The sequence below is a fragment of the Pleurodeles waltl genome, chromosome 4_2, assembly GCF_031143425.1.
Source record: "Pleurodeles waltl isolate 20211129_DDA chromosome 4_2, aPleWal1.hap1.20221129, whole genome shotgun sequence".
Classification (NCBI taxonomy): Eukaryota; Metazoa; Chordata; class Amphibia; order Caudata; family Salamandridae; genus Pleurodeles; species Pleurodeles waltl.
In genome coordinates this window covers 401562068-401575767 of record NC_090443.1, presented here as the reverse complement: position 1 = coordinate 401575767, position 13700 = coordinate 401562068, and positions in this window count along the sequence as shown.

Below are 13700 nucleotides of genomic sequence, written 5' to 3'. Positions count from 1 at the left end.
TGCTCCCAGGATGTTTGAGAGTACCTCGTGGAAAGTGGGTTCCCTGGGCCTGTCCTCCCCCTGTCTCACAGCAGTCCTCTCAGCTTCCCTGTTGTCCTGTGCCTCTGTCCCCTGAACCGTGTGCCCACTGCCACCAACCCCAGGTCCCTGATCGTCCTGGGTTTGTGGGGTTGCCTGGGGTCCCTGTAGTGGTGGACACACTGCTGATTGACGTGTCCTGGGAACAGTGGCATGGGCCCGCTGCGTGGGTGCTGTGCTGGTGTTTCCTGAGGGGGGAGGCACTGTGGTGGGTTGGGACTGTGGTAGGGGAACCGACTGTCCAGAGGCCCATGATGGGCCAGGCTGGTCATCCTGATCCAGGCGTGCAGAGCTGCTGTCGTCACTGTGGGCCTCTTCAGTGGGGGGACTGGATGTAGCTGGCACCTCCTCTCCGGTGACGTTGAGTAGGGGTCCTGTTGGGATGCAAATGCATTGTTAATGTATCTGCGTTGGCCATATTGTGCATGGGTGTGTTTCCATCTATGATTGTGATTTCCAGGTTGGCTTGCCCTTGTGTGACTGGTGATTTTGTGGACTGGGTGAGTCTCTCTACTGCGCATGCTGTGGTGATTTGTGTCCATGCAGGTCTGTGATGGGGGTCCATGCATTGGTGTGGCATGCAGGGCTTGGTATTGGGATGGGGGTTGTGATAGTGGGGTATATGTGAGATGTTGGAGTGATGGGGGTGAGGGTAGCGGTAGGAGTTTGTAATGGCATGCAGGTAGGGTGGGGGGATGAAGTAGTAAAGATTTGACTTACCAGAGTCCAGTCCTCCTGCTACTCCTGCCAGGCCCTCAGGATGCATGATCGCCAAGACATGCTCCTCCCATGTTGTTAGTTGTGGGGGAGGAGGTGGGGGTCCGGCGCCAGTCCTCTGTACAGTAATCTGGTGTCTTGCTACCACAGAACGCACCTTCCCCTGTAAGTCGTTCCACCTCTTCTGATGTCATCCCTGGTTCTTGGGTGCTGTCCCATAGCGTTGACCCTGTCCACTATTCTCTGCCATAGCTTCATCTTCCGTGCAATGGACGTCTGCTGCACCTGTGATCCGAATAGTTGCGTCTCTACCCGGATGATTTCCTCCACCATGACCATTAGCTCCTCCTCAGAAAACCTGGGGTGTCTTTGGGGTGCCATGGATGTGGTGCGAGTGATATGTTTGAGGATGTGTGGGGTAATGTGTGGGGTGATGTGTTGTGGTGTATGCTGTGATGTGCGTGAATGGTGTATGGGTGATGGTGTTCTGTGCCTCTGATTGAGTGGGTGCTCCTTGCTTGTGTCTCTCTGCTTGCTATCTTTTATTTCACTGTAATGGGTTGTGGGTGATGTGGGTGTGTGTTTTATATTGGGTTGGGTTTGTGGGTGTGGTGTGTGTATGTGTGTCAGGTGTGTGTAGTTTGAATTTTCCAATGTGGTGTGATTTTGTAAGTGTGTGTGTATTTTGAGCGCAGCGGTATGTACCGGCAATGGTTTACCGCGTTTGAAAGACCGCCGCGATGATTGGTGGGTCGTGACACTGTGGGCGTATTCCTGTTGGCGTAACTGTGTGGGTTTTGCTATCACCAGTTTATCACTGACCTTTGGTCTGGCGGACTTGTGTGGGTGTCTGTATAGTGGCAGATTTCTATGTGTGGGTCATAATACCTGTGGCGGATTACCGCCGCAGTCACGGTATGTTGGCGAGCGTCAGCACAGCGGTAGGTGGCATTTACCGCCAGGGTTGAAATGAGGGCCATAATGCCCTTAATAGACCAATTTACATATATTTAACTGCTGGCAGTGCCCTCAGTCTGGGCAGGTGCCGCACTAGCATGTTTTTTTTTAATATTGTGGGGGCTGCAGAGATTGTAGCACTCACTGACAATTACTTAAAAAAATACCCTGTGCTTCCTGAAGTCTATTGAATGTAACACCAGGAAAATGTAATTACATTTTTAAGTATTCCAGAAATTGCACTTTTGAAGGGACTGTAGGAATGTGCCCCCCCCATCTTTTTCCCTGATATCTGATGCTATCTTGACTGAATGTGTGTTGGGATAATGCTAACCAGGCCCCAGCACCTGTGTTCTTTCCCTAAACTGTACCATTGCTTACACAATTGGCACTCCCTGGCATACAGGTAATTCCCATGTAGAAGCTACCAGTGGCCAGGGCTCTGTGGCCAGGGAGGGTCTTTAAAGGCTACAGCATGTATTGTGCCACCCTAAGGGACCCCTCACCAAATGCATGCACTCTGGCATTGCAGATTGTGTGTGTTGGTGGGGTGAAAAAGGTAAAGTTGACATGGCATCCCTCTCAGGGTGCCATGCCCACAAACCACTGCCTGTGGCAAAAGTAAGTTCCCATGGAGCAGGCCTTGCAGCCCTAAGGCAGGGGGTACTATACCGCAAGCAAGGGCATAGCTGCATGAGCATTATGCCCCTACAGTGTCTAAGTCCATTCATAGACATTGTAAGTGCAGGGTGGCCATATTGGGTACACAGTCTGGGAGTTTGTAATTTGGAACTCCACAGCTCCATGATGACTTCACTGAAGACTGTGAAGTTTGGCATCAAACGACTCAGCTGAATAAACCCACACTGATGCCGGTGTTGGATTTATTGAAAAATGCACACGGAGGACATCTCAGAGCTGCCCGCTGGATTTCATCCATCCCTCTAATATGAGGCTCACCAGTCTGTGTCAGCCGGCCACTAACAGACAAGATTCTGACCCCATGGGCTGAGAGCCTTTGTGCCCTCTGAAGTCAAGGACATAGCCTGCTCTGGGTGGAGATGCTTCACACCTTCCCCCTGTAGGAACTGCAACACTTGGCAGTGAGCCTCAAAGGCTCCCGCCTTTTATTGCACTGCTCCATGGCATCCAGCTAGTAGAGATGCCCGCTTCTCCCTCGGAGCAAGCCCCACTTTTGGCGGCACGTCTTGCGGGAAAATTAGTAAACACAAGGAGGAGTGACCACTTCAGCTGGGGCCACCCCTAGGGTGCCCAGAGCTGAGGCCACCCCCTCTTTGCAGAATCCTCTATCTTGTTTCAGAGGAGGATAGCCAATAGGGTTAGGAATGTGCCTCCCTCCCCAAAGGGGAGTGGACACAGGAAAGGGTGTAGCCACCTTCAGGGATAGTAGCCATTGGTTACAGCCCTCTGACACTTGTAATTTCCCTAAATCTAGTATTTAGACGCCTCCCTGAAGCTTGCTCTTCAGATTCCTGGTGACCTGAAAAGAAGAAGAAGGAATAAACATCCGCACCAGCAGAGAAGCCTGCAGAAGACAACTGCTTTGGCCCCTGCCCTACTGGGGAGTCTGCAGCTTCAAGACTCCTGCTGCAAGAAGATGACTCATTCTGCATGACCTGTAACCTCTAGAACCCCACAGAGGACTGTCTGCCTACCCAAGGAACAAGATCTCCGAGGACAGTAGCCCTGTCCACAAAAAAACCTTCAAGAAGAACTCCGGAACCGCTCAGGATCTGCAAGTCCTAACCACTCTGCACCTGAAACCCACAGCCTGTGTCCAGGTGGCCCACTGGTCAGAGAAGGTTCCCAGGCAATTCTGACATCGAGCCCACCCTGGGTTGGCCTCTCCCGACCAACACAACGACGCCGGCAGCCTAAATACAGAGGACTCCCCTGACTGCAACTGTCACCCCTGCACCCGCAGCCCCCTGGCCTTTGGGGAACCCAATTGGTGGGCCAGCAACATCCAGTGGGCTCTCTACTTACCTGTCCAGCAGTCAGTTTTCTTCAGTCGACTCCCTGGACCACACCTGCAGCATCTTTGTGACCTCTGAGATTCCCTCTTTGAAAAGCATTGGGTGCCCTATGCTGTGTTTGCACCCTGCACCCGGCCCCCTCTGTGCCGCTGAGGGTGTGTGTTTGGTGCTGACCTATGGCCCGTGGATCTAAACTACCCAGGTCTGTGCCCTGAAGTCATGGGTACTTACCTGCAAGCTGTTTCTTTCTAAGTGCCCCCTGTCTTCATTGGATGCCATTGGACGCCCAACGCCAACTTTGACGTCTGAACCCGGCCAGCCCTGTGTTGCTGGTGGTGCCCCCTTGGTGTCCTCCTTAACTTTGACCTGTGGACACCCGAACCCCCAAAGACTGGGATCGTAAGTTGAGTACTTATCTGCAAATTGTGTTGTTATTTTTCCTCCCCTAGAATTGCTTTGCTTTTTATGAGAAATTGCACTGTTTACTTTTGAAATTGAAAAGTATTACTTACCTGTAAACTGTTTTACCTATGAATTCTAAACAAAGTACATTTGATACTTGAAATTGATACATTCTTGAAACTGTACTTACCTGCAACAAAGATTCTTTTGGTTCTAGAAATAATGTAACAAAGTATATTTTTGATACATAAAACATTGTCCTGAAGTTAATCATTGAGTATGTGCCTCATTTCTTGACTGTGTGTGTACAACAAATGCTTAGCACTACTCTCTGATAGGTCTAACTGCTTGACCATGGTAGGAAAATGGCCCTTGTTGCAATTACCCCTCCCAACTTTTTGCCTGATTTTGATGTTGACTTGACTGAAAGTGTGCTAGGATGCTGCCAACCAGGCCCCAGCACCAGTGTTCTTTCCCTAAAAATTTACCATTGTTTCCACAATTGGCACACCTCTGTCACACAGATAAGTCCCTTGTAAAAGGTACCCATGGTACCAAGGGCACTGTAACCAGGTAAGGTCCCTATGGGCTGCAGCATGTGTTGTGCCACCCTAAGGTACCCCTCACATAACACATGCACACTGCCAGTGCAGATTGTGTGTGTTAGTGAGGAGAAAAAGGCAAAGTCGATATGGCATCCTCATTAGGGTGCCATGCCCACAAAATACTGCCTGTGGCATAGGTAAGTCACCCCTCTAGCAGGCCTTACAGCCCTAAGGCAGGGTGCACTATACCACAGGTGAGAGCATAGTTGCATGAGCAATATGCCCCTACAGTGTCTACGTCCATTCTTAGACTTTGTAAGTGCAGTATGGCCATATTAAGTATATGGTCCGGGAGCTTGTCAAAACGAATTCCACAGTTCCATAATGGCTACACTGAATACTGGGAAGTTTGGTATAAAACTTCTCAGCACAATAAGTTATTAAAGTTATTTAAAAAAATGCACACAGAGGGCATCTTAGAGATGCCCCCTGTATTATACCCAATCCTCTAGTGTAGGCCTGACTGGTCTGTGCCCGCCTGCTACTAAGAGCCAAGTTTCTGACCACCTGGAGTGACAGCCTTTGTGCTCTCTGAGGCCAGAAACAAAGCCTCCTCTGGGTGGAGGTGCTTCACACCTCCCCCCTGCAGGAACTGTAACACCTGCCGGTGAGCCTCAAAGGCTCAGGCCTCGTGTTACAGTGCCCCAGGGCACTCCAGATAGTGGAGATGCCCACCCCCCGGACAAGCCCCCACTTTGGGCGGCCAGTTCAGCAGGAAACTTAAGAAAAACAAGGAGGAATGACCACTTCAGCTGTGACCACCTCTAGGGTGTCCAGAGTTGAAGTGACCCCCTCCCTGCAGAATCCTCCACCTTGGTTTGGAGGAAAGGGACCAAAACGGATAGAAATGTGCCCCCCTTCCTAAAGGGAGTGGACACAAGGAGGGTGTAACCACCCCCAGGGACAGTAGCCATTGGGTACTGCCCTCTGACCCCTAATTATTGTATTTAAGGTCTCCCTGAACCAAGCTACTCAGATTCCTGATGACCTCACAAGAAGAAGGACTGCTTAGCTGAAACCCCAGAAGCAAACGAAATAAGACAACAACTGACTTGGCCCCAGCCCTACAGTCTTGTCTCCTGCTTCAAAGAACCTGCACAAGAAAGGCGACGCATACTGTAGGTCCAGCAACCTCTGAAAAACCTCCATAGGCCTGCCTGCATCATAGAGATTCAAGAACTCCCATGGACAGTGGCCCTGTCCAAAGAAGAAAAGAAGAAATATCTTCTGGACTTCCACCTCACTCCAGAACCGTGAGTCCTAACCACTCTGCACCCGACGCCAACAGCCCGAGTCCAGGTGGCCCAACCGACCAGAGAGGACCCCCAGGTGACGGCAACCAAGTGCCCACCCTGGGTTGACCTCTTCACCCCTCCACGACAACGCCTGCAGGGGGAATCCCGAGGACCCCCCTGACCGTGACTGCCCTGGATGAACATAACTGACGCCAATGGAACCACTGCACTCGCAGCGACCAGGCCTTGGAGAAATCGACACCCAGTGCAGCGATGATCAACAGGCGGCCCTCTTTCCTGTCTGATCGGTGGTGTGCCTGAGACACCCCCTTGGACCTTGCCTGCAGCACCTGAGTGACCCCAGGGTCCCCTCATAGACCAGGATTGGGAACCTGATGCCCTGTTTGCACCCTGCACCCGGCCGCCCCTGTGCCGCTGAGGGTGCATGTTTGGTGCCTACTTGTGGCTCCTTAAGTGCTCTTCTAATCCTCCTGGTCTGCCATCCGAGCTGCGGGTACTTATCTGCTGGCTGACCGAATTCTGAGTACCCCCTGTCTCCATAGGAGCCCTTGTTAAAATTGCTCAACTTTGACCTCTGCACCCAGCCGGTCCCGTGTTGCTGCTGGTGGGTGTTTCGAGTTAACTTGAACCTCCAACGGTGGGTTACATACACTCCGGAGACTGGAACTGTAAGTCGTGTACTTACCTCTAAAACTGTACTTTATTTTCTTCCCCCAGGAACTGTTCAGAAAATGCACCATGGCCATTTTTAAAACAGATATTCTCTGTTTTCTTAAAACTTAAAAACTGTTTACTTGACTAAAGTGAAACAAAGTTACATTGATGTCTATGCTAAGTGAGTACCTGCAACAGTATTTACTTCTGAACTGAATCTTGTGGTTCTAGTAATAAAGTAACAAAATATATTTTTCTATATAAAAACCTATTGGTCTGGAGTTAAGTCATTGAGTGTGTGTTTCTTCTATTGCTTGTGTGTGTATAACAAATGCTTAACACTACCCTCTGATAAGCCTAACACTACCACTAATAGAGCATTAGTATTATCTATTATTGCCTCTGTCAAGCCGCGGGGGAACTCCTGGACTCTGTGCACACTATGGGGGTCATTACAACCCTGGCGGACGGTGTTAAAGCGGCGGTAAGACCGCCAACAGGCTGGCGGTCTTTTTTTTAGTATTATGACCATGGTGATTAGCGCCATGGTCATCCGCCGCTTCTCCGTTCCGCCCGCCAGGGCGGAGACGACCACTGGGCTGGAGACCTGGGTCTCCAGCCCGGCGGCTGTCACAATACCACCACCGATATTTTGACCCGGCTTACCGCCGTGGATTTCCAGCGGTAGGAACCGCCATGAAATCCATGGCGGTAAGCACTATCAGTGCCAGGGAATTCCTTCCCTGACACTGATAGGGGTCTCCCCACCCCCCACCACCCCTGCCATCCCCCACAGGTGGCAGGGTCCCCCTCCCACCCGACCCCCGACATTACCTTACACATACACACCCGACACGCACGCAGGCACCACCAACACACATACACGCACACACACAGACATACATGCCAACATCCACACACACAGTCAGACACGCACACCCACATTCAAACATACACGCACACATCCATACAGTCATACCTACAGACATACACGCACTCATTCCTAAAACACGCAACACCCCGCAAGCATCCACGCACTCACACACCCCCCTACATACACAGACGCACACCCCCATGCACGCACACAACACACAACACCCCCGCCCCCCTCCCCTAACGGACGATCGACTTACCTGTTCCGTCGATCCGCCGGGAGGGGACGGGAGCCATGGGTGCAGCTCCGCCAACAGAACACCGCCGCGCAGAATCACAGGACGTGATTAGCTGGGCGGTGTTCTGTTGGCGTGGCGCGGAGGTGGAGCAACCTCCACTTCCCCGCCGCCCGCCAGTATGGCTGTGGGTGGCTCTCTGTCGGAAAAACGACGGAGGGCAGCCAACGGTCATAATACGCCGAGCGGCAAACCGCCACTACTGGCGGTTTTCCGCACGGCGGTCCCTCGGCGGTCTTGTTAAAAGACCGCTGAGGTTGTAATGACCCCCTAAGTCTCATTTTTACATAGTATATACAGAGCCAGCTTCCTACAACCACGCTACCACAAAAGAGAGCCTTAGTGTTATCGTATTTAGCCTCTGTAAAGCCTCTGGGGATCCACTGGACTCTGTGCACACTATACCTTACTTTGGTATAGTACATACAGAGTCAGCTTCCTGCATTGGTGGATCAGCGGTGGGGTCCATGACTGCATTTGCCAAACGACTCAGCCAACATCTGATCACACAACTAAGGGCCAGATGTAGCAATTTCCGCATTTGCGATTCAGAAATTGCGAGTCTATGCGCAAATGCGGATGCAGAACGGTGTCTCAGACACCGTCTGCGACTCGCTATGGGGTCGCAAAGACCCACCTCATAAATATTAATGAGGTGGGTCGCATTTTGCGACCCCATAGCGAGTCCCTGCACTCACAGGGATGGTGGCCTGCTGAAGTCAGCAGACCTCCATGTCTGTGACTGTTTTTTAAATAAAGCAGTTTTTTTAAATTTTGCAGCCCGTTTTCCTTAAAGGAAAACGAGTTGCAAAATAAAAAAAATAACAAAACCATTTGATTTTCGTTTTTTCAGAGTAGGCACTGAAAAAACCTTTTGGGCAACATTCACAAAGGGGAAGGGGTCCCAAGGGGACCCCTTCCCTTTTGCGAATGAGTTACCACCAGTTTGACACTGGTGGTAACTGCAAATTGCTTTGCGACCACATTCACAGTCACAAAGCAATTCAGCATTACGATGCGAGTCGCAAATAGGAAGGGAACACCCCTTCCTATTTGCGAGTAGCAGTCACAATTTGCAAGTCGGTACCGACTCGCAAATTGTGAATGTGCATCGCAGAAGGCTGTTTGCATGGCGCAAACTGCGATTTTCGCAGTTTGCATCATGCAAAAAGCTTACCACATCTGGCCCTAAGTTCCATAATTGCCCTTAGATCCAATTGATTTGTGAATTGACAATTTTTCCAAACTTTTTAAAGTCCTGCTAGTGCCTTGGTTAAGTCCCCTTTAACATTTCTTTTTAAGTTAAAAAAAAGTTATTTTAGTTTGGGGTAAAGTAACTAGAAGTATAGTTCAGACTGACCACAGGCCTTTCAGATGGCTACAACAAATGAAAGGTGAAAACCCCAAACTGCTTAGGTTTTCCAAATCCCTACAGGGGAAGGACTTTCAAGTGGAACACAGACCTGGGACTGCCCATGCCACTGCAGATGGGCTTTCCAAGTTCTTCCACTTAGATGATGAAGACTCACTAGGGAAAGGGTAGTCTCATCCTCCTTCATTTTTCTGGGGGGGGGGGGCAGTGTGAGAAAAGGACTCTTTTGTCATGGTTAGCCCCCACTTTTTGCCTGGTATTTGATGTCTTAAAGTTGTTAGTGGTGAGGGACCCTGCTAATCAGGTTTGTTGGCACAATCTCTTTCCCTAAAACTGTTGTGATGCATTGGCACAATTGGCAACACCTTTAGCTGCCACTATTAGTCCCTAGTAAATGGTATGTGGGTACCCAGGGTATGAGGTACTAAGTGTAGGCTTCTGAGTGCAGCAGAAAAGATTGTGCCACCCTCTAGGACCATGCATCCAGAAGCACCCAGCACTGCCATTTTAGACTGAGGCCCAGATTTATGAAAAGTGGCACTTCACCTAGTGCAGCGCCACTTTTCTTGCGCCCTTTAGCACCCCCTAACGCCAACATGTGTGCACCGTATTTAAAATATAGCGCACCATTGCTGTAGTCAGGGGGACTAGCGTCACAAGTTTTTTATGCTAGACTGGCGCTTTGCAGGACTAGCGTCAAAAAATTTGACACTAATCCTGCAAAGCACCTATAGGCCGATTGGACACAATGATAGCCTCTTTTTACTGTCTGCACTTAGCAGGTGTCAAAAAATGCTGATACAACGGTGCAAAGGAATCTCATAGATTCCTTTGTGTAATTTTAACGGCCCCCTAGCGCCGGAACGCCCCTTGCATACATTATGCCTGGCACAAGCATAATGTGGCACAAGGGGTTCCAAACTGGCACAATTCAAGCATTGCACCACTTTGTAAATATGGTGCAGCGTTTTTGCCCTTCCAATGCCACATTAGAGTAAAAAACATTATGCCAATGTGGCATTGCAATGGCTCTAGGCCACCATAAATCTCAGCCTGAGTGTTGTGATGCAATCCTAAAAGACAAACTTGACATGGCACACAGCCTGTGTGCCCTGCCCATTACACACTGCATGCACTATTAGGTAAGTCACCCCTCTGGCAGACCTTGCAGCCCTAAGGAAGGATGCACTATATTGTATGTGTGGGCGTAGATGAATGAGCAGTATGCCCCTACTGTGTCCTTGCCAACCCTGGGACATAGTAAGTGAACAGGGCAGCCATTTAATACATGTGCTGGATAACGGACAGTACGAGTTTCATAGCTACATGATGGCTACTCTGAATCCTGGGTTGTTTGTTATCAAACATCTCAGAATGATAAATCCAAACAGGTACCAGTATTGGATGTATTACAAAACGTACCCAGGGGTCACCTTAGAGGTGCCCCCTGCAAAAGCTAACTACCCAGGCATGGTTGCTGGCCAGTCACAGCCAGCCTGCCACCACCAGACAAGATTCTGGAACCCTGGGTTGAGATCTGGCTCTCTCGGTCCCAGAACAAAGCCCTTCCTATTGTGAAGGTGCAAACATCCCCTCCCTGCACTGCCCTGCTAGCGAGCTTCAAAGGGCTTACCGCCCTTGAAACTCAAACCACAAGCCTGCTGCTAGCAGCAGATGTCCGCCCCCATTGCAGACCTACACTTTTGGCGGAAGCAATGGTGGGAAACTACACAAAGGACAGGAGGAGTGGTCATCCCCAGCTTGCACCACCCATAAGGTGTTGCATGCAAGGTGACCCCTCCATTTCATTTTCCTCTATTTTGCATGGAAGGGAAATAGCCAATCAGGTGTAGGGAAGTGACCTCTGCCCACAGGAAGTGGTCACTTATTGGGTGTAGCCACCCTAAGGTAGATGACCCATTGGTCCCTACTAGGTACTCCCTAAACACCCACTACATACAGTATTTAGTAGGCATCCCTAGACCATGAAATCTGATTTCTAGGACAAATAAAGCCCAGTAAGAAAGAAGACCCACAGCTTGAGAACTGAAGTCTTGCTGCACCAAGAAAAGGTGCCAACCCCTGCCTGCTGCACCCAGGACTCAACAATCACCACTGAGGGGTTGCTTGGACATTGGACAGACTCTACAACCACCAGAGGACCTCCACTCTTCGAAAATCATCAAAGAGCTCCCTCCAGAGTGAAGGCATCACTCCACAGTAACAAGAAACCAAAGACGCAGTGAAGACCACTTCACTGACTGGCTGCTGACCGAGGAACCGGACATGGCAGCTGGACCAAACTTCACTCAATATACTATGAGGACAAACCCCGAAAGTGTGCATTGCATCCTCCAGTGGCCAAACCGTGCAATAGCTCTAGGTACAGGTCACCTCACATCAGACACCAAGAAGGATAGTCCACTCTGGACTGTAAAAGGACAAAAAGGAAGCCCTAGTCAAGAGACTTCAAAAACCACCAGAACCTCCCACCAGACTGCCCTTGCTGACCTGCAATCAACCCTCAAAGTGACCTACCTCCTGCTTCCAAGGGCACTTTTGCGCACAGCTCCTGGCTCACCGATTAACTCTGCACCTGGCCTCACTGTGCCCAACACAGACGATCCAGCTATGCCCTAAGGGTCTCCCACCTCTTGTAACCTCGACACTCCAAGGGGACACACCGGACTTACCTTTAAGCCGATCTGTGCAGGGTTTTTTCAAGTGGTTCCCCGCAGTGGCCTGGCACCAGCTCTAACAACTTTCTGCAGCCGCTCCTGAAAAAACAGGCAGCCACTGGAACCGCTCCAGTTGGTCCATAGTGTCCACCGACAACCTCAACATACTTGTAAAAGGAAACATTGTTAAACGCAGTGCCTGATTTTATATGCATTTTCAAAGTATTTCAGCATTGATTCCCATTGTGTGTAATTACGCACAAAAAGACTATTTTTAATAAAACTTAAAAAATTCATAACTTAAAAAGTACTTACTTGATTTTGATGATCTTGGTCCAAAAAATATTATAAAAATCTGAAGTAATTTTGTAAATTGGTCTTGAGGTAATCTTTTGAGTGTGTGGTCTCATTTATTCATACTGTGGGGAGAACAAATGTGTTCCACTTCTCCTAGATTAGCCGAACTGCTCGACCAAGCAACCATAAAAATGTGAGCATTAGGTGGTCTAGTTTCACCTCTGTAAACCAACGAGTGTTTGCCTTGACTCTCTACTCAGTGTGCCTAGTTTTGCACACTACATAGGGAGACAGCTTCCTGCAGAAACATGGGCAGTCTTCACAAAATGTTCAAAACTAATACAACAGTCAGTTCAGCTGCTGTCTTTAAAGTTTCTGGGTGATTTGCCAAGCGGGGGCCGACAAAAAAGGGATCCCCAAAATGCATTTTCCCCATGCATTTTCCCATAGGGATTTTGAGCATGACTACAGCCCAAACAACGAGATTGAATGACACAAAATTTGGCAGAAAGCTAGTTTTTGGTCCAGAAAGCATGCTTTTTGTGATTTGGTGTAAATCTGTTCTGTAGTTTTCAAGATATTAAAGGAAAACATATATAGATATCTAGGAAAGCAGAGGCTTCGCAGATCCCAGATTCTCGTGCTGAGATCCGATTGGCTGCCAACACTTCAACTAGAAAGTTTTGGCAGCCATTTTGGGTCTCAGCTTTAGCCGAATCCTAAAAAACAAACATAAAAAAAAGAATAAGGGACAGGGTAGGAATGTCCTAAGCCCGAGCCTTGGTGGTCGGGTCCCCCTGGGACCCTGCCAGGGTGAAAGGGCATTGTTGTCTCCCACGCTTGTTCTTAATTTAGCCCCAGGTGGACCAGGTCCCGGGGGCATGTGTGGTTAAAAAATGATGTAGGGGCCCCACTCATGCAGGCTCTTTGAGCCCAGAGGACCACCACCTCCCCAGTGCTTTTTTGCAATAAAAAGGGAGCTGCGCAGACCCCCCTCCTGGGGTTTGATATGCCCCAAGGACCACCCCATCCCTGGGCCCAAATAACATTTTAAAAAGAGAGTGGGGGTTGTGCAGCCCCTCTTCTGGGTCATATACGGCCTTATGGGCCACCACCTCGCTGGGGCCGGACCGTGCACATCAAAGGGGGGGTCACCATGCTGGAGCCATTAATGGCCATGGGGATTGCCACCCTCCCAGGGATGGCTCCTTCTATCTTCCGAGGTGCCCATCCTCAGGAGATAGCTGTTTGCTTTCGCTTGGCTGGAGCTATGAAAGCTGCTGCCAAGTGAGAGCAAACAAACTCAGCTCCCAGCAAGCAGGCGCTGTCAAACTACTCCCACTTGCTGGGAGCATAGTTTTCTCTGCCCACTGTCATGCGGGCTGGGAAACAAATAAAAAGATTGCTCCAACATGCAGGAAGCTGCATATTTAGCAGCTCCCCATGTGCAGAAGAAATTCCAGCTGTCAGCTCCCACCAAGCAAAAGCATACACAAATCTGCTTTCTGCAAGCGGGTG